This window comes from Styela clava, chromosome 3 (assembly GCF_964204865.1).
Source record: "Styela clava chromosome 3, kaStyClav1.hap1.2, whole genome shotgun sequence".
NCBI classification, from domain to species: Eukaryota; Metazoa; Chordata; class Ascidiacea; order Stolidobranchia; family Styelidae; genus Styela; species Styela clava.
Genome location: NC_135252.1, coordinates 1,085,503 through 1,110,835, shown reverse-complemented (window position 1 = coordinate 1,110,835; position 25,333 = coordinate 1,085,503). Strand labels below are relative to the sequence as shown.

At 34.2% G+C, this 25,333-nt stretch overlaps 1 long non-coding RNA gene across 2 annotated transcripts; it reads right to left on the bottom strand.

Moving 5' to 3' along the window:
- Positions 1-7,619: 7,619 nt before the first annotated feature.
- LOC120336367 (uncharacterized) lies at positions 7,620-23,862 on the bottom strand. Of its 2 annotated transcripts, XR_013474806.1 has the most exons (5): positions 23,806-23,862; positions 19,665-19,696; positions 19,410-19,461; positions 18,901-18,989; positions 7,620-8,064 (listed from the first exon to the last, which is right to left on the bottom strand). It is a non-coding gene; the product is annotated as an uncharacterized LOC120336367 (long non-coding RNA). The 2 variants fall into 2 exon arrangements; XR_005568789.2 differs by lacking the exon at positions 7,620-8,064 and having other exon boundaries at positions 16,634-18,989.
- Positions 23,863-25,333: the final 1,471 nt, after the last annotated feature.

The window sequence follows — 25,333 nt, the reverse complement described above, 5'->3', positions numbered from 1 at the left end:
AGTTTAGATTAGGTTTCAGTTTATTTCACTTTCGCGATAAGACAGGATGTCATGGAGTCAACTGCCACCTTTACTATCTGTAGTAGATAGGCGGGATTTTTCCAAAAAAATCGCATCAGAGTTTACACAACACCGTCAAAGCGAATTTTGCGATTGTTTTTTGACACGATAGACTAGATGTCGGGATCTATTTTTAAATTTGCGTCCCGCAAATCCGATTCCAGATCCAGTTCCGAGAATTAGTTTTTAAAGCAAAGTTTACTCCAATCCAGTTGTTCAGCATTAATAAAGTTTTGGATAAGTTTCATCACATCAACAGCACTTGATTTTTTTTACCAATAGTGTGATACCACGCGATCAAAATTTCATGGCCCGACAACATGTTTACAACGAGTTTTATCAAAATTTTGAGTACTAGTGGCAGAATGGGAATCTTTATCCACTTCTTGTCATTTTCATTCTGTAATATTTCTTTAAGCGTTTATTTCCCACCAGCAACCTTTGATTTACCCACCAGTTAGGAACCACTAGGCCAACTGGTTCCAACGCAGGCTCTAATCCCTGCTGCTATCAGCGCTATACCTGTAAAAATAAAATGGATCGAATAAGAAGTTTTGAGGAAAATCGTCAAGGTATATGAGAAGATAACAGTTGCAAACAGCTTAGATGGGCTATTCATATTGAAATACTTGGTTTATACTCACTTTGACGTGAACAAAAGAGTTCCCGCGCAATAAAGATCAAATATTAACATATAACAAACCTCGCTTTTAAAGGGTTGTCCGTTATTCGGATAATCCAATCCGAGTTATAACTATGGAGTTCCCGAGCAAATATTGCCTGCCTTTTTAAATTTTATACGAGTAGGAAGCTCGCGCGTTCTGTAATTCGTCCAGATTCAAATAATTTATTTTCGTCGTGCATGAAACACTGTTAACACAAACAATACTAAATCAAGGGAAAAGAAAAAAAAAAACAGCGAGGAGTCTGGAAAGACTATCAATTAAGTCATCGTGTCAGCGACGCCATAAATGCTGAGTTCAGCAGCAGATGACGTCAAAAAACGTCAATTAATTTGGCTACGTACAGTGGAAAGTTTGGAAACGTAAATCGAATCGAGAGAGTAAGAAGGAGAAGAGTCCATTCATAAATTCAAAAATTATGAATGGACTCGAGAGAGTTGGGAGAGAAATGCTTGTCAGTATAATATAGCGAAATTTGACATAAAAATGGCGTCAAGCAAACACCGAAGTATTGTCCAGTTCTTTTGAAGAAACCCGGCTGTAAAAATTCCGTGGCGTTAACAGGACACAGGGAGAAACTCCTTCTTCAAAATATTTACAGCATGGCTTGACTACGCTGAAACAAACAAAAAAAAAAACGGAAAAGAAACTTGATTAGGCAGTGTGATCATAAATACTGGCAGATCGGTTTCGATATTGCTGTTAACAGTGAAAAGTACCACTACCGCGTGCTTAGTCCTGAGATCAGTGTCAAAGTCATAAAATTACTTTTGATTAAAAATATGTGAGAAAATCTTTCATCGTTATATCCCATCAAGACCAAGCAAATAAACTGTTGTTTTTTTCAACGCTCTACAGAAATATCATTAGAACCGCGTTTAAGTAAGCATCGCATTCCCCATTAATTTGAATTGTCGCTTTTTAAATGTTGGCAGATATACATAGACGATATATATAATATTAAAATAATCTAATGGAAATCTCATAAAAATGATTGGCAATTTATTGAAAATTAGATAGCAGATTGTATTAAACGGAATATTTTGGTGTGTTGAAAAAAAAGGGAAAATGCTCTCTGTCGCTAGACCGTCATCTCCATCCAGTCTTTTGCAGTTATACTCTAACAAAAAGTCGCCCTGGCAAAATGATTTTTCAGCGAAAAGACCTTTGCCTATAAATAAGATAAAAAAACATTTCACATTGAGATGTTGTTGCCAATCAATATTTCATAACTTTTTGATAAATTTCGAGTTTCACAGCTCTCGTGAAAACATGATGAGTATTAAAAACGAAATCACTGGATCATCGTGACCACGATATAAAGTTGTTCCTGAGAATACCATAAACATTTATTACATATTATGCTACATAGGTTTGTAGATGTTATTACTTGAGGGAAACGTCACATCATTACTGACATCAACAACTCATATTTGATATTTTTCAGTTAACTCAATTTTACCTATTTACATATCAATTTCAGAATCCACCAGTTTTACAGAAAAAAATCTGACGTGGACAAATTTTTTAAACAACTATCCTTGGGGACATCGATGGGTTTTCTCCTTCGCTTGCTTTGCAGTCGAAGCAATATTTTGATGGTCAGAAATGTGACCAGTAAAAACATAACAGGATCAACAGTCTATATTTTGCTAATCTGGAGTGAATGAAAAATCTCAATAGTATAAACGTAGTGACCTAAACTGACAATAACCAGCATCCTTCCTCATGATGAGGTTCAGAATCTCTGCGGTGCTAAGATACTTCCCAAATATTATTGCAGGCTTATTATGACTCGACTTTCTGTCAACTCACTGGCTAATTGATAACACGTAGCAGGAAAGACTCTATAAAAACTTCTATAACCACACATCAGTTTATTGTAAGCTAAATTATTGCATCCATTCACTTATGAAGTTACTAATTCCCTCGTTGCATCCACCCCACATGCGAAAGAAAACCTGCAAGCGTGTTTCGTCTCCGATAGATTTACTATTACGTCACTAAGCCCGCTTTGAAAAGGAGTTTTAAATAAGGTTATTTTTCAAGTTATCACCATTTAAATGTGAGATACAGCCCTCACGACCTTCACATTCTGCCTGTTTATCGTCTCAAAATTATCAAACCCACACTAAAAAAATCTTGAAAACATATACCTGAAACTCAAAAGATTTTTGCATAAACAAAATATCCACTTGATCATTTAATGCAGGGGTCGGCAACCTATACGGCCCGCGAAGTAACATAATCCGGCCCGCGACGCTTCACTGAATTATAGTAACATAACAGCTGTTTTCACGATTATATTTTTCACGTTACACAATTCATTGTGAGACGCGTGTAGACTAAATTATTTTATAATCTAACAAGTATAAATTCACAATTACTCGTTTTATGAGCCTATAATTCAATTGTAATTAGACAAATGATAGTAAAACGCAGAAAAACTGATGCTAAGTGCAAAGGGTATATTGGCGCCGAAAATACAATGAGCAAATAAATCTATATTCTATTCGAAAGATGTATCACTGCATTGGCCCGCGAGGGCCAAAAGGTTGCCGACTTCTGATTTAATGTATGAAAATTATACCTGTCGAATATAAAATTAGCAGATCTAATGCCCGCTCAAAATTCGCGAAATATGCAGATAGGCTACATTGAAAATATTAGAGGAACACATTATTTCTAATACTATTTTATTAAAGAAAGAGAGATTTCAGCAAAAAAAAAAAAATAATTTAGTTATGGAATGTGTAATAATTAAGTGAACATGAAAATGTCGACCCAATTTTTCCGTCTACATAACTACCGTATTAAATATATATATATGTGAAATTAGAGTTGGCTCGAAATCAGATGTTCAAAACATGGCTCCCATTTGGTACATTGTATTTGCAATAACAGATTCACGTAATTATCTTTCAGTCTGGGCAGAAGTTTTGATTTGTTAAGGTTCATAATTGTGCTGCTGGAAAGACTGATGCTGGAAAATTTAGATTTTATAACAGGAGAAATGACTTCCAAAACTTACAGCATATATTGGCGGAAAATTTCCCCTTCAACAAACGGGCAATTTTTGAGCGATGTTGTGGGCTACAATATAACAGGCCGGCCGATAACGTGGATTCAATTTTTTTGAATATATTTGTTTGATTTTTGTACGAATATAAAAATTAATTAAATTTTGAAATACGGGTGACAACTGATCATAATTTGAAGAATGCTTTGTCTCATAGTGGCGCTTGATGTTGTTTTCCTTCAGAACTGGAATAGTTTGTTGACGAGGAAGACAAATTGCGGAAGTTTGATTATCTTCAATGAAAAATCAAGAACGCTGCCATTTATCTGAAAAAACGTCTGTTTTCAGTGTCTAGTTTTCAATTTTTGACATCTTCAAGTCTTCTTAATATTGGACGGATAACTAAAATAAGACATATGTAATCCTAATACCGGTTAGTATATATACATAAGATACCGGTATAATTAAACTGTTACGAATATACACGTCTTAAAACCTGTGATAATGATGTAACAATCGTCGGTATCTAGAACCCAAGAAGATAACCCGTATATATTTTAATCCTTTCAGAACATTTTAATTCGATCTACACCAGGGGTTCCCAACCCAACCTTTTTATCTCGATTTCCCACTTCCGATTTAGGCTGAGTTTTCATTTCCCATTACATATGGACCCACTTAAAAAAATAATTTTTCTGTCAATAATAATTGCCTAATTGTTAAGACGTTCTATAATGAAGGCTTGCAATTGGTTTCGAAGTTGAAACCCCGTGAGAACATTAATAGCACCGTCTAGCATCCCAAGACAGTGACGATCCGTGTAAAGAAAATCAGTGTTATCCATCGAATAGAACAATTCAACGCTTGAAATTACAAAAAACGCATCAGAGTGTACGTTACACCGTCCATATCAATTTTGCTGTTTTTTTTTATATGATAGACTATAGATAGTCTGAATCTATTTTTGAAAATGCGCATCGCTTTTGGAGAAGGAGACCCGTTCATCGTTGACGCCGCAGACTTACTCGGTAGAATATCGTCACATTCCACGAGACAAATTTTCATCCATGTCCCATAGATGTTATGAAACTTTTGGTCCTTGCTTTTTGCAGAACATCTACAAATGACGCAGTCAGTAGCACCTCTGCAATTGCCCATGTTGTCGAATCTTATCCTGCTTTTATTTTGCAATTTTTTTTAGCAAACTAATAAGCAAATGGATATTTGAAATATGTTGCCTCATTTGACGGGGCTACATGTATGCATGTATGTTTATTCGTCTCGTAAAAGCAGAAACACAGGAGTTAGTAAATATCAAAATTGAAGACGGGATGTATACACAAAACCATACTGGCCTAAAACACATACATAGAACCATCAGAGATGGTCTTGGTGCAAAAAAACGCATTGCGCTAGTTGCTCAAACGTTTTCCCTACAAACGTGAAAAGTATCTGAGATGACTATGGTCAAACTTTATTTTTACATAAGCCATTACCTTTTAATAACAATTTAGCAGCGTGGAGGGACCGGATAAATCATGTTCATCAGAGCGAGTGCCTACCCAATATCTCCGAGACATTTGAATAAAAACTGTTTGCGGCTCTGCAACGAAAATCTTCTTGCGTAACATTTAAAGCAGTGGTTCTCAACCTGTAGTACGCGTACCACTAGTGGTACGCGGGAGCTTTTTAAGTGGTATGCGAGCAGATTTGAATTATTGCAACAATTACCCTTTCAGTTGGTTAAAATATGCCAGCAACGCTTTATCTTCCTTACTGTATGTATTCGCTGAACAGCGTTTACGGATGTTTCCCCATGCATCAGTTTCCTTGTAACTATAACCAATAATAAGGAGTCAATAATAACGCAACACGTAACAGTTGCAATTTCTGCACCCAGCCGCTCATACACTTTTGTCGCTCAAACAGATATTTAAGCATGGTTGCAAACATTGGCTGGATTTTGTAGTTTTGAGAGATATTTGTTAGTTTTCAGTTGTGTTTCAAGAAATTAATTGTGCATTAATCAACTTAATTATCATTATGTCTTCCGCGGAGCTTTACTTTAGTTGCAGTAATCAAAATTGAATCTCGCAAATGCTGCGAAGTACAAGGCTAAACTTAGATATATCAGTATCCGCAAACGGCACATGGTTGATTCATTTCAGTAAAAATGATGGTGTCAAGCACGTAAACCAGTTTATAGGCGCCTACAATCAAAACACTCTCAGAATAAGCATGAAGTTTGCAATAGTAAAGTATAGGGGTAATTTTTCCGGGGTCAATGGTCGGGGAAACGTCCCCAGCTCTGGTGCGCTATCAGTTCTTGTTTTAGAGATCGCCGTCGCCCGCTATTGCCCACCTTAAATGAAGCGATATGGGCATGTTTTTGTCCGTTTTGCGTGTTACGCAACAAAAGGTGTAGTGCCACATTATAAAATACTTTCATATCGCGTTTCTTGTGTCTTTTTCTCCACGCCAAAAGACGGAGCTCTGTCGGTGGTACGCGGCCATAGTAAAAAACAGTAAAGTGGTACGCGGTCGGTAAAAGGTTGAGAACCACTGATTTAAAGCATTGGCGCTCGTTCGAGACATGCCCGTGAGGTTGCTACCGGCCGACTTAAGATCAAAACGAGTCACGTGAGCACGATCAGAATATCATGGCCAACAACGTGGTATTTATTTTACTAAAGTTTCGATTTATCTAATGGGAATCATTTCCGCTTTATGACACGGTATATATTGTGATTTTTATTGTGTAATATTTGTGTTGTTGTGCGTACATTTTTAGAGGAGGATTCTATTTCCCACCTGTAACCACCAAATTTTCCACTAGTGGGAAATTTTCCATCGGTTGGGAACCACTGATCTACAACAGGTATACCGTACACTGGCGTACAGGATCGTATAAAATACAGTGTCCATGAATACTGAAATTTTTTTAAATTGAAAAGGGGATTTAGCAATATCATATATTGTTATGGCCCTTACAGATGTATTAAATGAGGTAAAAATACCCAAATAATTATGAGAGCAAATTAAATATTGCAAAATGATCTTTAAGTTGTAGCGAATTCAATATTAATGCAACACGCAATAGTTATTTAATTTTATTCAGACAATATGCATATAATGGTATAAAACTTCGGATTTAAATGTTTACTTAAGAACCCTTGAGCTGTATTGTCGGAACCCTGGTTGAAAACCATTGCAATAATTGTTTCATTTATGTAGTTTTGATAAGAGGACGTCTTGTTATTTAGAAATATTAGCAAATTTTTATTTGCTTAGGTATTATACTTCTTCAAATACAAATAGAGGTTAGTTTCTATGAAAAAAATCCTAAATACTCGGGAGCGCTATTCTGTCAATGTTGATTATTTTCACCGGTGTTGAGATGAGACGTGGGTATCATTCTTCCAGTTTCTGCCACGGCTTAGATCAGGGGTCGGGAATTATAGTAACAAAACAGCTGTTTTGACGATTATATTCCTTACCTAACAGAATTTATTGCGAGACACGTGTGGACTAAATTATATTATAATCTAACAAGGATGAAATTCATAATTACTCGTTTAATGATCCTATAATTTAATTATAATTACACAAACGGCAATGGAATTTTTCGAGATTCGAATTAAATGAGGAAATAAATCTATATTCTATTCGAGAGATATATCTTTGCTTGATTATATAAAAAGTATCATCGTTTCGGATGTAAACTTAGATGGTGACACCGTTTCCATCATAATGTGTTGGGTGTATAATAGGATGCATGAAGAAGTGTTTAGGTCCGTGTTAGTCCGATGCATGGATTTGATGAAGGGTAGAATATGTGTGACTCCAATTAATTTAACAATCATCAGGCACATATTTATCTCCCATAGGATTGGATTTACCCTATCTATAACAGATGCGGTGAAAAGCGTCTCATCACGTAGTAGAGTGCGCCAAACGACCACCAAAACTAAGATCTGGCATTTGAAAAAAAAACGTTCCTGTTACTTTATTGAAAAAAGAAAATAAGAACATGAAAAAAATCACTGAACATGGAAAACAATATAAATTAAATGGATAAAGATAGCTGGCGAACTAATACCCAAGCTGGCTAACTAATACCCAACATAGACTGGTAAACGGACTGGAGGAGATGGTTCGCCATATTATTAGACCCCCTCATCGACTTTCCTCTCCCTCAGGATAAACATAGATTCCCAACCGGTCCCATACCCGACATGGACTGGTAACTGGACAAGAGGCTGTGGTATACCACATGATTAGGCTCCTCAGATAAATTCAGGTCTATAACGAAATGAAAATAAAAATCAGTAAATAAGTTTGTATCAAAACACAATAGGAAGCATATGATTGCAACCAGATGCTTGTATCAGAGAATAAACAAAGCACAGAAAAAACTAAGTAAATTGACAGAAATTTGAATGAAGAACAACATGAAAAGTAAAATATACAGCCTACAGTACATTGAAATACAATATAAATAAAATGAAAAAAACAAAACAACAATATGAATAAAAACATGTTAATAGTAACTGGCTAAGTAATTCATACCCGACATGGACTGGTAACCAGACAATAAATAGGCTGTGGCATGTCATATGATGTAAGATCCTACCTAATCCCATACCCGACATGGACTGGTTATCAGGCGAGAGCGGTATGCCATAATTAAGCCATCTTGTGGGCTTTCCACTCCGCCAAGATAAATTAAGGTTTGTAACACAATATAAAAGAGCATATGATTGCCACCCGGCATATTCTTTTCGAAAAATAAATAAAGCACAAGCATGATATGATGAATCTGGCAAATTGGCAGAAATTTGAACAATCACAGAAGGACAATATAATCTAGTTTTATGCTTTGTGATTTCGGTGTATGGAATTTTCCATTCAACAAAATAAATTATTTACCTATTTTTTGATTTATTGTTTCATAATGATACTGGTCTGGCATATGACATACATTATTTGTCTTTTTATCACGTCTTGTATAGATCCAAATATAAAATAAGTTAAATAAAGTCGTGCCTTATATTACAAATGACGGCACCCAATAAACTGTAGCAATACTATAATACAGCGGTTCCCAAACTATGGGTCGCCCCCACTGGTGGGTCGCAAAAGGAATCTTAGTGGGTCGTAAAAAGATGTAGAAAACTTTGATTAATTATACTGATTATTAGGATCGGTGGAACTCGGATACGCAAATCTTCAAAAAAAAAAAATAATAAATTGAATTTAAATTCTAATCTGTTAAAGTTGAATGAATCTTGAATAGTGGTGTGATCTTCACCTTACCTCAGGTCTTTGAACCTTCCCTCTCCCACACATTTTAAATTTATTTTGAGGGTAAGGCTTAATTAAAATCATTTTTAAAATTGAAATTAGGTCTTATTTTCGAGGAAACACGGTGGTTTTGCGATGATTAGCCATTGCTGTGGTCTGTGTTATGTCATGAAAAGTTAAGTGGGTCGCCATAAGCTGTGGTAATAAATAGTGGGTCCCAACTCTTATAAAGTTTGGGAACCACTGCTATAATAAATACTTTTCCTCACTTTTTGGCAAATCATTTTGATAATAATAGCAGAAGTATTGACATTTTACTGGGATGATTTTATGTTATTTAAATCCGTGACCAATATCAGCATTTAAAATGCCTCACCATATTAATTTAATTCCGTTTAAGGTAACCCATGGATGTGTCGACATACAAAAAAATAACGGCATTACTATATTTTAAAATACCACAGGTATCATAAAAAGGTTGGTGAACTGCCCAATTACAAGTCATTTTTGATTCATATTTTCATAATCAAAAATATAATTTCGAAATAGTGAATTAATTATTCGGTATTGGCTATCCCTGCATTATGTGCCAACAATAGCATCATTTGTAAGGACAATGGGCCATTTGCAGGACTTATTAACATATTGATAAAAAAGCAAGCATTGACAAACAGGATAATCCCGTTATTCTTGCCAGAAAGTTTATAGTCTGTTGAATGAACCAAAATTACAGTACTTGGATGAAAAAGTTCAGTAGAAAGCCAGTATTTTTTCAAATTCAGTAACCTAAATTTTATCAAAAGTATTGATTAAATTTAATGTGAAAACTGAGTATTCATTGTTCACTGAACTTTTCAGCAAACTCTATGCTCAAACTGTACTGCTAACGATGTCTCTATATTTGAGCATTGCACTCTCATCTAATAGGGCAAATTAAATTTAATGTTTATTTTCATACTATTTTTCTCGGTCTTTAAAATCATTTTCAAATAATTTAACAAAACCTATGTCAAGCGAAAACCCAAATATGGTGCACAATCGCATATTTTTTTCATGGTTCCACAAAAAAAATAGATGTTTCATTATCACATAAAAATTCTTAACTAATAAAAATTATTTACAATATGCGAATAATGAGGTTTCAAGAGGAAGGAACATATAATGATCTTCTTATGTTGGCACAGGAATTTATTCAATTCGATTATTTTGAGTGTAAAAAAAACTTTAAGTTTGAAAAAGTATTCAGATTACAAGTTTAGGAACACACATTGCAGGTTTCGAGAAAGCAGAAATATTTATAACTTGGGTGGTTGAAAATATATGGTCCTTATTATCTAATGGTAATTAAAGCTTCTTTGCAGTAATTACCCTTCTTAACCATTCTACATCGTTTTGTATTTCATTCTACTTATCTTTTGCTTTACAGCTATTCGATAAGATCCAGTCTAAAACGGAAATTGGAAGAGAAAAAAGAATTAAAAGGTTAGTTAGTCAGTTAGACGAGAAAATTGACTCTACTTTCACCTCCTAAAATTTGAAAATAACTCCAGTCTATAAAAACATGAAAACTCTGGCATATACAAGCCTTTTTATTTGACTATTGAGAATGCTCGTTCAACTTAAAAGATATTTGAAATTCTATATTTGAACTAAATATATGAGTTTTGAATTGCAACTCCAGATGCATTTCATTAGGTTGTTGATATCATCCACAGCAAGTCGGAAGATTCTAGAAAATCTTCTGACTTGTATTGTGACAAAAAAAGGGTTCGCTTTGCTTCTACACCATCCTCCGGCTTTATCAAAGAAAATCAGGTTAATTCTAAAACTAAGTATTTTCAATAGCAAGGCAAAATACTTTGCTAGTGAAACGCTGTGGCACAACTCACAAGTATTGTGCAAGCATGTGTATCTCTTAATCTGAAATCAGCCCTCCATGCTTACAAAACATGTATTGTTTTTTCATTCAATGTTTAGTCCATTTGCTTCGAACAGGGCCCCAGACAAGCATCCACTGATAACTAAAGATGTGTAAAGATGTACTATTTTTGAAAAGAAACAAACAGAATTTTCTCTTCACTGCTTGCCTACACAATTTTCTTTACCCTGGGTGAGGTGGTGAACAAAGGACGAGGACGTACAAATGTGTATTAAACTGCCCGATTATGATTAATATTTATCCATATTTCTGTACCTACGAAATATGAAAGCAATACTAGTCTGAAATATGAAGGCAATCTGCGAACATGAAATGTCTGGGAAAATAGCCACGTTGTGGATACCATAACAGTTAAACCATTGTTCATTTAATGCAAATTCCTTCATACACTAAAAAAACATTTTTTTACTTAAATTTATTTTAAATTGTTATTTCATACATGCAAATTCCTTCATACACTAAAAAAAACATTTTTTTACTTAAATTTATTTTAAAATGTTATTTCATGTTCATATTCAAAAATAATATATTCGAAATAGTGTATTATTCAGTATTTGCTATCCCTGCATTATGTGCCAACAATGGCATCATTTGTAAGGACAATGGGACATTTGCAAGACTTATTAACATATTGATAAAAAAGCAAGAATTGACAAACAGGATAAACCTGTTATTCTTGCCAGTTAATGCAAAGTTTATAGACCGTTAAATGAAAGAGTTTGGTAGGAAGCAAGTATTTTTTCAAATTCAGACACCAAAATTTTATCAAAAGTATTGATTCAATTTAAGGTGAAAACTGAGTATTCATTGTTCACTGAACTTTTCAGCAAACTCTGTGCTCAAACTGTACTGCTAACGATGTCCATATATTTGAGCATTGCTCTCTCATTCAATGAGGCAAATTTAATTTAATGTTTATTTTGTTTGTTTTCATACTCTTGTTTTTCTGGGTCTTTAAAATCATTTTCAAATAATTTAACAAAACCGATGTCAAGCGAAAACCCAAATATAGTGCACGATAGCATATTTTTTTTGTTTCTCCACCAAAAAAATAGATGTTTCATTTTCGCATAAAAATTCTTAACTAATAAAAATGTTTAAAATACACAAATAATGTGGTTCCAAGGGGAATTCTACTTAGAAATTTATTCATTTCGATTATTTGAGTTTAAAAGAAATTTTAAGATTGAAAAAAGTATTTAGATTAAAAATTTAGGAACACACATCGCAGGTTATGAGAAAGCAGAAATATTTATTGCTTGGGTGGTTGAAAATATATGGTCCTTATTATCTAATGCTAATTAAAAATTCTTTGCAGTAATCACCTCTGTTTACCCTTTTATATTGTTTTGTATTTCATTCTACTTGTTATTTTTTGCTTCACAGTAATACGTCACCAAGATCAATCCAAAAACGAAAGCTGGGGGAATTAAGAGTTAAAAGCTTAGTTAGTCAGTTAGACAAGAAAATTGACTCTACTTTCACCTCTTAAAATTTGAAATTGACTCCAGGTTGAAGGCAATTTTGGCTCCGGTCTACAAAAACACGAAAACTCTGGCATATACAAGCCTCTTTTTTTATTTGACTATTGAGTATGCTCGTTGAACATAAAGCTATTTGAAATTCTTTCACCAAAAATATGAGTATTGAATCGCAACTCCAGACTCTGGAAGATTCAAACTTTCACTTTGACACCTGCACCTAATTCTGTACCAAAATTTAAAATGTATATCAATTAATTGATGCTGATATTTATGCATTTCATTCAGTTGTTGACATCATCCACAGCGAGTCTGAAGACTCAAGGAGACCTTCCGACTCGTACTGTGTGAAAAGAACATGGCCAAAAAAACCATCATTGGATCCAATGTTGGTATTGAATGCAATACCATCATTTGATCTGCCGACTTCGATTTGTAGATGGATCAACACCGGATTTATAAGTAAGTATTTTCAATAGCAAGGCAAAATACTTTGCTAGTAGAACGCTCTGGCACAACTCACAAGTATTGTGCAAGCATGTGTATCTCTAATCTGAAATCAGCCCTCCATGCTTACAAAAACGTCTTGTTTTTTTGCTTCAGACAGAGCCCCAGACATTCAGTGATAGCGAAAGATGTGTAAGGATGTACTATTTTTTAGAGAAAAAGAAAACAGAATTTTCTCTTTACTGCTTGCCTACACAATTTTCTTTACCCTGGGTGAGGTGGTGAACAAAGGACCCGATCTGCACCAGAGATGTATAATTTGCGACTCGGTTGGTTCTAGCACTTGTATCGCTAATGTTTGGATCGAGGAAACAAATACGGTATACAAGCTCTTAAAAATACTTTACTTGTCATTTTAAATCTATGCTATTTAAATACCTCTCCAATCATGACGAACGAAATATACTTACTTCATTTCACCACTTCATGTTAATATTTTATGTTCCAGTCATTCATGAAATGGCTAATAACATGCCACCAGCCAGAATTGAAAAAAATGTACAGAACAGTGTCTGTGTGCTTTTTGGAAAGGGGAATTGAAACGATGCACCACGTGCAAAGAGAAAGTAGAAACACCATGACAAAAATACAAAGTTTCGTTAAATTTGTATGTTAGTGAGCGCCGTGGGTGAATTCTCGCGCAATTCACAAGGGAATTATAGATGCAAGAGTTACATTGACAAGCAAAAAGGCGCATGTCACCTTGTACCGGACATCCTAATAGTAAAATGTCATATATTCGAATATCCGCTACCAGTTATTAGAATATTTAATACCTTCTCATTTTAAAATTCCATTGAAAATTTGCATTCTTTTTAGGCAAAGGATAATTGAAGAGAAGAAAACGAAGGTTATGCAATCACCAGGTATGTTTTACTATTATAAAAAAAAAATGACTTCAACCGTTTATTGCATATCATAGCAGTAGTCGGATAAACTATTAATCACAATATTCTGACGTATTATAGTATATTCTCATCTACATATGGATTCAGTGTGGTCCTAATTAAAGTTAACAAATGAACTAAGGATAAATATCCATAGGCAGTGTAAAATTTTATTGGAGTTTTGGAAACATCAAGATGTTTTGGCAAAAATCTTGTATTTATTATTAAGTATTTGAGAATATACTTTTCAAGAGTCTTGTTGCAAACTATTGCAGTATTTTTGTATTATACAGTCATAGTCCACCAGAGTAAAGGCAAATAGGAAGCATATGTGTTAGTCTTGCGTAACCACAGTTACAGTTACAAAGTTATTTTACGGTTTGTTAACAACATCAACAATTTTAGACTGAACCCACCTTATATGTTTCAGAAACATAGCAGTAGTCTGAAGAGAGCATTTTTTATACTACTGAATTGAAATTTTCTAAGTTGCCCTATCATACAAAAATGCAATCTGTGTCAAGACTAAAAACATTTCAGAACAGAATACCATAAAAGCTCATTACATTTTTTTGACATGATAGGTGCTGCTGGAACAACACATGTTTGTGCAAAGATCACCGTGTTGAGTTTAAATCCGAAGCTAGAATTGATGTATTTGGGTCTATGTGAACAGTTTTCTGATCGCATTGAAGCATTGTTTTCTAGGTTTCTTTTCAGTCCAATTTTGCTATACAGCGTTTTTTATGGTTTTTGCTTCAAACAAGGTTCTGCACAAGCACTCACTGATCGATACGTAGCTATTATAGTTTGGAAGTACCAGAAGCTTTTGTATTTTTACTGATAATTTAACATATGATGTTGATAAGTCTAACGCTTTGACCACTAGGCTACCTGGCCACTGATATAGCTGAGGTAGAGAGTCCATTTTTAATCAGGTCTTGCATAAAGTTCCTTTCAATCTACTTGAAGTAATTATTGTTTGAGGTGACCTATAATTACAATTTTTATTTTTGACATTCAATCACCAGAGATCACCTAAAAAAACTGGACCACCTGAATCCAGGAAGAAAACGGACTCACTCGCCGGGAGATACGGTAATACAAGCTTTTAAAAATACTTAACTTGTCAGTTTTAAATCGAAGCTATTCATATACCTCAAAAATTCTAAAGACCTAAATATGCTCGCATCATTTTACCAATTAATTTATGTTTAAAATTATTTTATCCGGTCATTCATGATATGGCTAATAACATGCCACCAGCCAGAACTGAAATAATTTACAGAACGTGTTTGTGTGCATTTTGCAAAATGAGGAATTGAGACAATTCATCAGGAAAGAGAGAAAGCAGAAACACTATAACAAAAATTTCATTCTACTTGTTATCTTTTGCTTCACAGCTATCAGTCAGCAAAACAAAAATTGGAAGAATTGAAAGGTTAGCTCCTCAGATGAGAAAATTGACTCTACTTTCGCTCCTTAAAAATTGAAAATGACTCCAGGTTGAAGTCAATTTTGACTCCAGTCTAAAACAATGCGAATCTCTGGCATATACAAGCCTATTGAGAATGCTTGTTCAACATAACTGAGTTTTGAATTGCAACTCCAGACTCTGGAAGATTCAAACTTTCACTTTGACACCTGCATCTAATTCTGTACCAAAAATTTAAAATGTACCGGTATATCAATTAATTGATGCTAATATTCATGCATTTCATTCAGTTGTTGACATCATCCACAGTGAAGACTCAAGGAGACCTTCAGACTCGTACTGTGTAAAAAGAACCTGGCCAAACAAACCATCATTGGATCTGCCGACTACAATTCGCACATGGATCGACACCGGATTTATAAGTAAGTATTTTCAATAGCAAGGCAAAATACTTTGCTAGTAGAACGCTCTGGCACAACTCACAAGTATTGTGCAAGCTTGTGTATCTCTAATCTGAAATCAGCCCTCCATGCTTACAAAAACGTTTTATTTTTTCACTTCGACACCTGCACCTAATTCTGTACCGAAAATTTAAATGAATGTCAATAAATTGATGCTCGTATTTCATTCAGTTGTTGACATCATCCACAGCGAGTCGTAAGATTCTAGAAGATCTTCCGACCTGTATTGATTAAAAAAAAAGAAATTCGGCCCAATAAAATCATCCATCCTACAAGACCATCATTGGATCAGACAAATCGAATCAGGAGCTGGGTTAACACCGACTTTATCACAGAAAATCAGGTCACAAAATGATATGAAATTTTACATTTTTACAGTTTCGAACATCATACTAACACATAATATACATAATACTAATAAAGAAGCCGCTATTCTTGCCAGGTAACGCTAAGTTAATATTCTGTTAGTATATTATCAGTAAATCCATTTTTATCTTTCATCAATTTTAATGATTACCGGTAAATGACTTACGTAGCACGTATTTTTTCAAATGGTGGTTTCACTGGAATTAAAGCAGTGCTCTGAAAATGACCCAATTTGTGAGACTTCAGGTCGTCATTGTTTTTAAAGTCCAGATGGTAACAGACTATTACTAATAAGTGGAATTGAGCTTCTGAGACTGTAAAATTGTTTGCCTTGGGACTCAAAACCATTCGAATGAACCAAAATTTCAGCACCTGGATGAAAGAGTTTGCTAAAAAGCATGTATTTTATCCAATTCAGACACCTAAATTTTACCATAGGAATTGATTTAATTTAATGTGAAAACTGCATCCATATTCATTGTTCACTGAGCTCTCAGGTCTAACTGTACTGCTAACAATGTCCATATATTTGATCATTGCTCTCTCGTTTGATAAGGCAAATTTACTTTTATAACGTTTATTTTGTTTGGACACTATTCAAAATGACACTAACTTTAATTCAAGTTAAATATCCTCTTTTTTATAAAGAAAATCTCACTCAATGGAATCTTTAGACAAAAGTAAGTACATCTGGTTGGTAAATTACAAATCGCATTGTGTTCAAACAATTCATGTTCAACAAAGTGAAAATAAACTCCAGCTGGGGACAAAGGTTGAGAACTACTGACTAGTCAAAGTGGATTCTGCATGCACTGATATATAATGTGTAAAGAGGTACTAATTTTTCGAGAAAAACCGGGAACACAGACTAATTTTACGAGATTCGCCCTAAGCCTTAAAAATTCACTCATGACTTTCAAAAGCATATGCTAGAGTTCTATTCAGTGAGATGACTCCAATGGGTACCAGTACATCAAATGCCTAAGAATTTGTACAAAACAACCCGAAGTTGAGTGATATTGCATGTAGTAGAAGATAACCCACCAACTATAGAGCCTAACAAATTAATTTTAATGTTCACTAAACTCTGTTCAGCAGATAAATAAACTGTCACTACATATTCAAGTAATAATAACTATGACTGGTACATATTCAAATTCACAGAACTAGCATTTACAGGCAGGGATGGCCAATACCGAATAGTTCACTATTTCGAATACATTCAAAATTATTATTTGCGTCGACTTAGAAAAATTGTAACATTGTTCCATTGTTTATTGTATGAAAATTCCTTCATATACTTAATTTTATTTTCGAATACATTCGAATAATGTTATATTTTTTAAGTCAACACAACCATGAATTACGTTAACAGAATTAAATTAATACGGCAAGGTAGTATCGGTCATGGATTTGAATATTTTGCACAACACAAAATCATCCTGGTAAAAAAACCATACTTTTTATTAATACCAACATTTATCCAAATTATTTGCTAAATAGCGGGATAAAGTATAAATTATTTTCCGACTTGTGATAATTTTTTCGTGAGACCTAAAATATGAATCCAAAATCAATTTTATTCAGGCACTTTACCACACATTATTTTGTAAATACGAATCAAAAATTAATTATATTCGGGCACTTTGAGTCCGGAAATTGCCGTTATATTTTGGAGTATTGATACTTTTATTATTTTGTAAATATGAATCAAAAAATTATTATGATCGAGAACTTTAAATACGACTCAGAAATTAATTATAACCGGGCAGTTTACCACACATTTTATGTCCACAAATCCCGTAGTATTTTAGAGCCATTAATACTTTTATTATTAGTAAAAACAAAAATAGGAATCATGAATTAATAATAATCGGGCAGTTTACCACACATTTTATTTCCGCAAATTTCCATAGTATTTTAGAATAATAACACTTTTATTCTTTAGTAAATTCGATAATAGGAATCAAAAATTAATACTATCGGGCAGATTACCACACATTTTATGTCCACAGATTGTCGATGCAACCATAAGTTATGTAGAACAAAAATAATTTTATATGCTGGTATCGGTCATTGATATGAATATTTTGCGCAACAAAAAATCATCCTAGTAAAAACTCTAAACTTTTAACTTATCATCATCAAAATTATTTGCCAAAAAGTGGGAAAAAGTATGAATCATTTTTCCTAATTGCGACACTTTATTGGGTATCATAACAATCTCGGTATAGATAATTTTCAAGGTGTCGCAACATGGGACGCACGCTCGCACAGAATATAAACAATTAAAGCGCCGATTCTATGTGACAAAGCGCAAAAATACTTTCGAATATTCGATTTGTTTCGGACAACCCTGTTTTCAGGGATGCTGACGTATTTTCTGGAGAGAAAAACAATTATCGGTATACTATAAATTGAGTTAGGTATTTTTGAGCGTACTTGAAATTAGAATCTCTCCAAACATGCCCTGTCTACAGATCACAGCATTGAACGGCAAGAATTAGGACAATTGAACACACTAAAAACAAATTATTTACTGAATCGTACCACATAATTACTTTGAGGATTAAATGTCATATCAGAAATGAAAATGCTGGTTTTTCGTTTCATATCATGCAAGTGTTTTAATTATCCTCCATACCATGCAGGCCATCACAACCAAATAATAATAATTACATGCCGCATGTTCAATGAATTGGATAGGCAATGCAGAACAGGAAGTTCAGGATCTTATGAAAAAAATAGTTATCCTTACTTCAACTTGATGTGTATAATATCCCAGGTTTGATTTTGTTAATCATGGCAATATCTGCCAAATCTCCGAGGAGATTGCCGTCACCGACACTAAAAAAAACAAACACAGTCAATTTCATTGGAAAAATAAAATATTGGACAATAAAATACAGGCTTAAAAAAATATTCACTCGAGTGAATTGAATTTTTATTAATCAAGATTATATTTATACACTAAGAAGTAATAATGAATTGTTTGCAAACATTGGCAAGCGGCCACTGGTATGAAGACAGGCTATGATTTCGAAAGAACTGGTAAATATAGGGCTTAACTTATGTTGGCAAAACAGGTTGATAGTCTCGGGTTCAATTCCCATATCGACCCGAACCTTCAGGGTGTAAAATATTAGGTAAGCGGCACAGTCGAACTATAATTTACCAATCTGTCCAAAAAAGCCTATCATATGACCTAACGGTCAAATATATTCTTACTAATGTATAATCAATACTTTGTAGGACCTAAGAACATACCCAAGTATATTGTTCTTGACAAGTTTCAGCTGTTTTTTTGTAGATGGAACAACTGAAATAAAAAAAAGAATGTTATTATATGCAAATTCAGGTTGTTAATAAATAAAAGTTAATTTGTAAAGTTTACAGATTTTACTTCCAACATGAGGCAATTTAATTTTTAGCCAAATACAATACAAAATCTAAAATTGGTTACAATCTTTCTAACCTACTAAGAATAGAAAAATAGTACACAATGTAAAAAAATGTACTTACTTTTTTCTGAAGATTCCGGTGAGTGAGATTTTCTATATAAAAAAAGGAAATATTTTGCTTGAATTTCAAAGTTATGGTCTAGTATGAGAACAAACAAAATAAATATTAAAACATATATGGACATCGTTAGCAGTACAGTTTGAGCACAGAATTTGCTGAAAATTTCAGTGAACAATGAATACGGGTGCAGTTTTCACATTCAATTAATGTATACATTTGGTAAAATTTGGGTGTCTGAATTTGATAAAACACTGGCTTTCTCGCAAACTCATTTATCCAAGTACTGAAATTCTGGTTCGTTAGTTGTAGAATAAACTGGTTTTAAGTCCTGAGGCAAACAATTTTACAGTCTCTGAAGCTCACTTTCCCATTTTTTCTGTTCTTTTCAACATATTAGTAATGATCTGTTACCATCTGGACTTTAAAATAATGACAACCTGAAGTGTCATGAATTGGGTCATTTTCAGAGCACTGCTTTAATTCCAGTGAAACCATCCATTTAAAAAAATCTGCGTTACGATGCTGGCTTACATCAACAAGTCACTTAATGATCAGGGATGCGACGAATCCCAAAAGGTTCGGCTCGGCCGAATCCGAGTATTTGAGCTGGACTCATGTCCGAGTCCCGAGTCCAATACGCTCGGAAATAAACGCCTAAAGTGAAGCTGTTGTTCGCGTATATTAGTCGTAAATTAAACATTGTGTAAAATGAGACTATGTAAGAAACGAATTCGACGTCGTTATGGGCGCTTAAAAGGAGAGAAGGACTCTGTTTTTCCGACGCAACCACTTTTAATAATACAAATCTCACGGCGTATTGAATAGCAAAATAAAATTTATTGACATTTAATTTAAAACGCATTACGAGTAAGAATTTACCTACCGCTCTCGCTAACAGACGGAAACGACAAATGTGACAAATCTTGTGTTGTTGTTTTCTTTTTGCGACTATCATATCTTTTCAATTTCAAATTTTTCATAAAGCCGGTAAACACCGCTTTTTTAATTTAGAAACGACGTAACAGATTAGTAAATATTCTATGGAAATTTTCCGAGATTTTAGGGAAAAATATTATTTTGATCACTAAGGAATGCCATTATTGCCGAATTATTTAAGTATTTAGTAAAGGGGGGGGGGGCTATTTGAGTAGTTTTTGACATTTGAACCGATGTAAAATCTGAGTGAAATAGATTCTCCGTGAAATTATGGTTTCATTGTAACATTCTGACCCTGTACTTCCTTGCATAACAGTTTGAGTCTTATTCAATGTATTCAAGTCACCTTAAAATGCAATTTTTTTTTGGAAGTCAGTATACTCAATTTACCTCATTTTTCGAGGATAATTGAGTATACTGACATCTACCAGTTAAATCAAATCTAAGAAAGCCCTAGAACCAAATCAAAGACCTTCATGAGAAACTTGGGTACATATAGTTTATTTTGAAAAATAGTAATTACAAAAACCTTGGAACATAATTATCTGACATCACTTTAAACTTGGTATGATAGATCGCGATTATGGTTTCCATAAACTTTTTACCACAAATAGGCTTTTAGTTTAAATACGAGTTCACTATGGACTAGAAATGGGTGGTTTGACTTGGCCAACAACTTCCTTGATAGAGATACTTTTTATGTTCCTATTTTGGGTTAAATCTAACACAAAATCTTTGAGCTCTTTCATACACTGGTATCATACAAAGTTCATTTTATATACATTGGTGAGGACAACCTGGCCAAGGAATTCCCTTTCCCCGTATTTCAACCAGCCAGTCAAGGTCTTGATTTCATTAATGTCAGAATATGCTACTTATAGTTAGTCCTCTGTTATAATCAGCTGTACAATGTGAGAATTCTGTTTCATATTCTGTCTCATCGTCAATAAAGCCCAATCTAATTCTGACTCTGTTACTGCTTTTCTGAACTAATATTATGATCTTTCTCTTTGCTGCTTTTCTTTTTTCTACCAATCATATCCGTTTAAGTCTATCCTATCAGTATAATGGTATATACTTTAAACTGACGTTATATAGTTTTCGCCTGAATTCTTTTTCTGGGGCGGCTGTTTTTTTATTATTACTACATGTTTTCGGAAATGACAATGAGTGCGATTACGTCAACTAAAGCCTTTGTAAATGCACTAAGCTTACTGGTGGAGTAGGACTCTGTGCTTGGCTTGTCCACAGCTTTCTTTTAACTATTTTTTTTTAGTTACAAGAAAAGAACTGCTTCCTCAAAATCCTACGATTGCCCATTGTGGATTTACACTCATATTCATGAAAAATAGAAGCCTATATTGAAAGATGGACATGATAAAGGCTACAAAAAAGTGTTAGGGCTCAAAATAGTCACACAGAACCTCATAATCCTGTGTTATAGCAGTGGGAGAGGCCATTTATGCATATACCCTAGTTACCCCACGGTAAATTTCCGACAGACTCAATTTACCTCGATTTTTTCAAACATCAATGAAACAAAAAGTCAATGAGTTACACAAAAATTATCTACTGGGGCAAAGAGAGTCTTTACTAAGGTACTAAAAGGCATCACAAAAAGTTTAAAATATACTATCAGAAAAGTGTCACGTGAAAGTTTCCAAAACAATTTTTTTCGTGAACAAAAAAAATTTCACATACAAACATCTAAAACAATTTTATCATTAGTAGGCAAGTGAGTTATACGCAATGAAATGGAAGCATAGGATATGAACTATTGTTGCTACAAAGAACAAACCATTCACTCAACATACAAAAAAGTTAGCGAGGTTTTTATACCTTGTACTCAATTAACCCCATATGCTCAATATACCCCACCCCCCTCTAACTGTTTTAACCTAAAGCCGAGTTGCGTGAATTCTCACTGTTTAATTATTATTATGATACAAAAATAACACGGACACGATATAAAATTAAAAGCATAGAAAAGTCAAATATCCCACTCGGAGACAGTAATGATAATATTGTTCGCTTAAAATTGGGATCTTAATTTACAAATTGTGATATGGAGGATCAACTCCTACACAGAAAATAGAAAATAGAATTAATTTGTGTTGTGTATTCACTCCTTAATAGCTCTTTAACATCTTCGCCGATGTGAACTCACAATCATGTCCGAAATATAAAAACCAAACAACGATTTACGCCGAGGTGTGAGAATAAATATTTACTTGTTAATAACAAAGTGCCTTAAATTCAGTTTACCAGCATTAACTGGAATGTCGGCCGCCGAAACGATCGCGGTAACAAAAAATAATCAGCCATTATGACAAAATTATGAAATAAAAACTTATGTTGTTATCGAGTTTACAGTCTTCTAGAAAATCTCAAAAATAGTTTTGACAATATTTCACATTCCGGTATTCGTAAATCGAATAATTCGATTTGCCCACCAATAATGATGTCATATGTAGATACTGATGAAATGACGATAAAAAAAATCGACTCAGATTAACATTAAGTAATAGTTTCATGCATTTGATCGACGCTATTAACATTAAGTAATAGTTTCATGTGTCATACATTTGATCGGCGCTGAATGCGAGCGTGTAAACGATTATAACGCCACAGACATTCCCGAGTTGCACTACTGTCAAAAATCAATTTTCATAATTTTTATTTATAAATGTGAGTACTCGCTGACTACGGATTAATGGTCGATGATTGGTAGATGTTCGAAATAGGACTTAGCAAAATATTCACCAAACACCGTCAGGCGGATTTTCGCTGTTAACGAGGCATACTTTTTAGTTCGTTAAACACCATAAGTTGTCGTGAATTTCACTTTTGACGCAATCTTTTAATTTCATTTACGTAAGCCCCCTATTAGATAGTTGGATAAAAAAGAGAAATAGCGAGAGAAAATCGGCCGGACAGTCTCGTGGCAAAACAGAACGAAAATATTGAATTTCTCGTCGAATGCGCCTTCAGTATGCGATTGACTATCGCGTGACGTATGACGTCACGGACTCTGGTAAAATCCTCAACGGCTCGGGCCGAATCCGAGCATCAAATTAGGAGAGATTCGGCCACGAAATCGAGCACGAGTCCAAATCTTGTCGCATCCCTATTAATCATTAACATTGATTGAAGATAGAAACGGATTTAATGATATTATAATAACAGAATATAAACTTTACATTACCTGACAAGATTTCGGGTTTATTCTGTTTGTCGATGGCATCGTCAATGTTTGAAGCTGTGAAAATTTAAAATTTCATATCAATTTATATACATAATTCCCATATTGAAAAAGATCAGGGTTGTGCATTTTTGAATATGTTTGTGCATAATATACATATTTCAACGAAAGCAAATACTGAATGTTAGGGCTGGGCAAAAATTTTGAATAACGAATTACTGTTTGAATTACTGTTTGAATATCCGATACCACGTGACCTGCGCCGATTGGCTTGGAGACGGAACTCGCTTCTTTGAATCGACCGTGAATTGCGTGAGAATTCACTTACAGCGCTCGCTAACAGACAAAAGTGACAAAATTCAAGGAACCGTTATCTTTGACCTGTGCCTTTATGGTGTTAGTTGCTTTCTTTGTGCGCCTAACGTATCATTTTAATTCCATATTTTGCAAAAAAACGTGCGTAAACACCGTCCTCTAAATTCAGAAAGTCAAATCTGATGAGGTATTTAAAAAAAATTTCGTGGATTTTAAACTCCGAATTCCTGGCGGGCATGTTATTAGACATTTCATGCATGGCCTGAACATAAAATTGATTATCGAAAATTAATAGTTGGAATGACGTTTTCGAAATTGTGCATTACTCAGTAGCGATTTTAGCTATAATGATCGCCGGGATAGGGTTTTGTTAAAAAAAAAAACGTCGTTACTTCAGGGATTAGTTATAATCAGTGTCTGGCCCTCTATTGGGCACAGAAGTACTCATGCGCAAATTTTTTAGCATTAGGTCGCATATGCAAATATAATTCAGGAAGTGCTGTTTATTAAAGTCATCTCGTTTTACGACCACGTAGAAATTATTTAATCACTATTTTATATCAACATTCAAGATTGACGCAATCGCAGCTTCACGAGGTATATCTGTCCAATACGAAAATAACACACACACAATGGAAAAGCATAGTTAATTATCGTCTTAATTAGGGATGCCACTTTTGGATTTACGAATCGAATCGCCTCTTTTCCGAATCAGATTTACGCGATTCGGAAAAAGAGAGCGATTTAGCGAAAAAAAAAATTGAACGTTTGTTAAATCGTCGCTTTCGGCAGCTTTAAATCTGCCAGACTGTGGTCATGCGGCACTTCAAATAACGCCAAATTACGGGACCGAAAAAAAACATTGAACGTGTGAATCGTTGTTTTCGGCGATGTTAAAACTACCGAATACGTTTATGCAGCACTCCAAATAACACCAAATTACGGGACCGAAAGAAAAACATTGAACATTTGTTAATCGTTGTTTTCGGCGGCGTTAAAACTGCCGAATGCGTTTATGCGGCGCTCCAAATAGCAACAAATTACGGGACGTAAATAAATGAAAATGCCATCATAAGAAATTACAAATTCCATTCAAAGCAGCTTCAAATCGATTCTATTTATAGAACTATCGTTTTCTAAATTGTCTCCTTTTTCTCTCTCAAAAACGTCATTACGATTACCATACATGAAATGGCTAATCACGTGCCATCGGGCG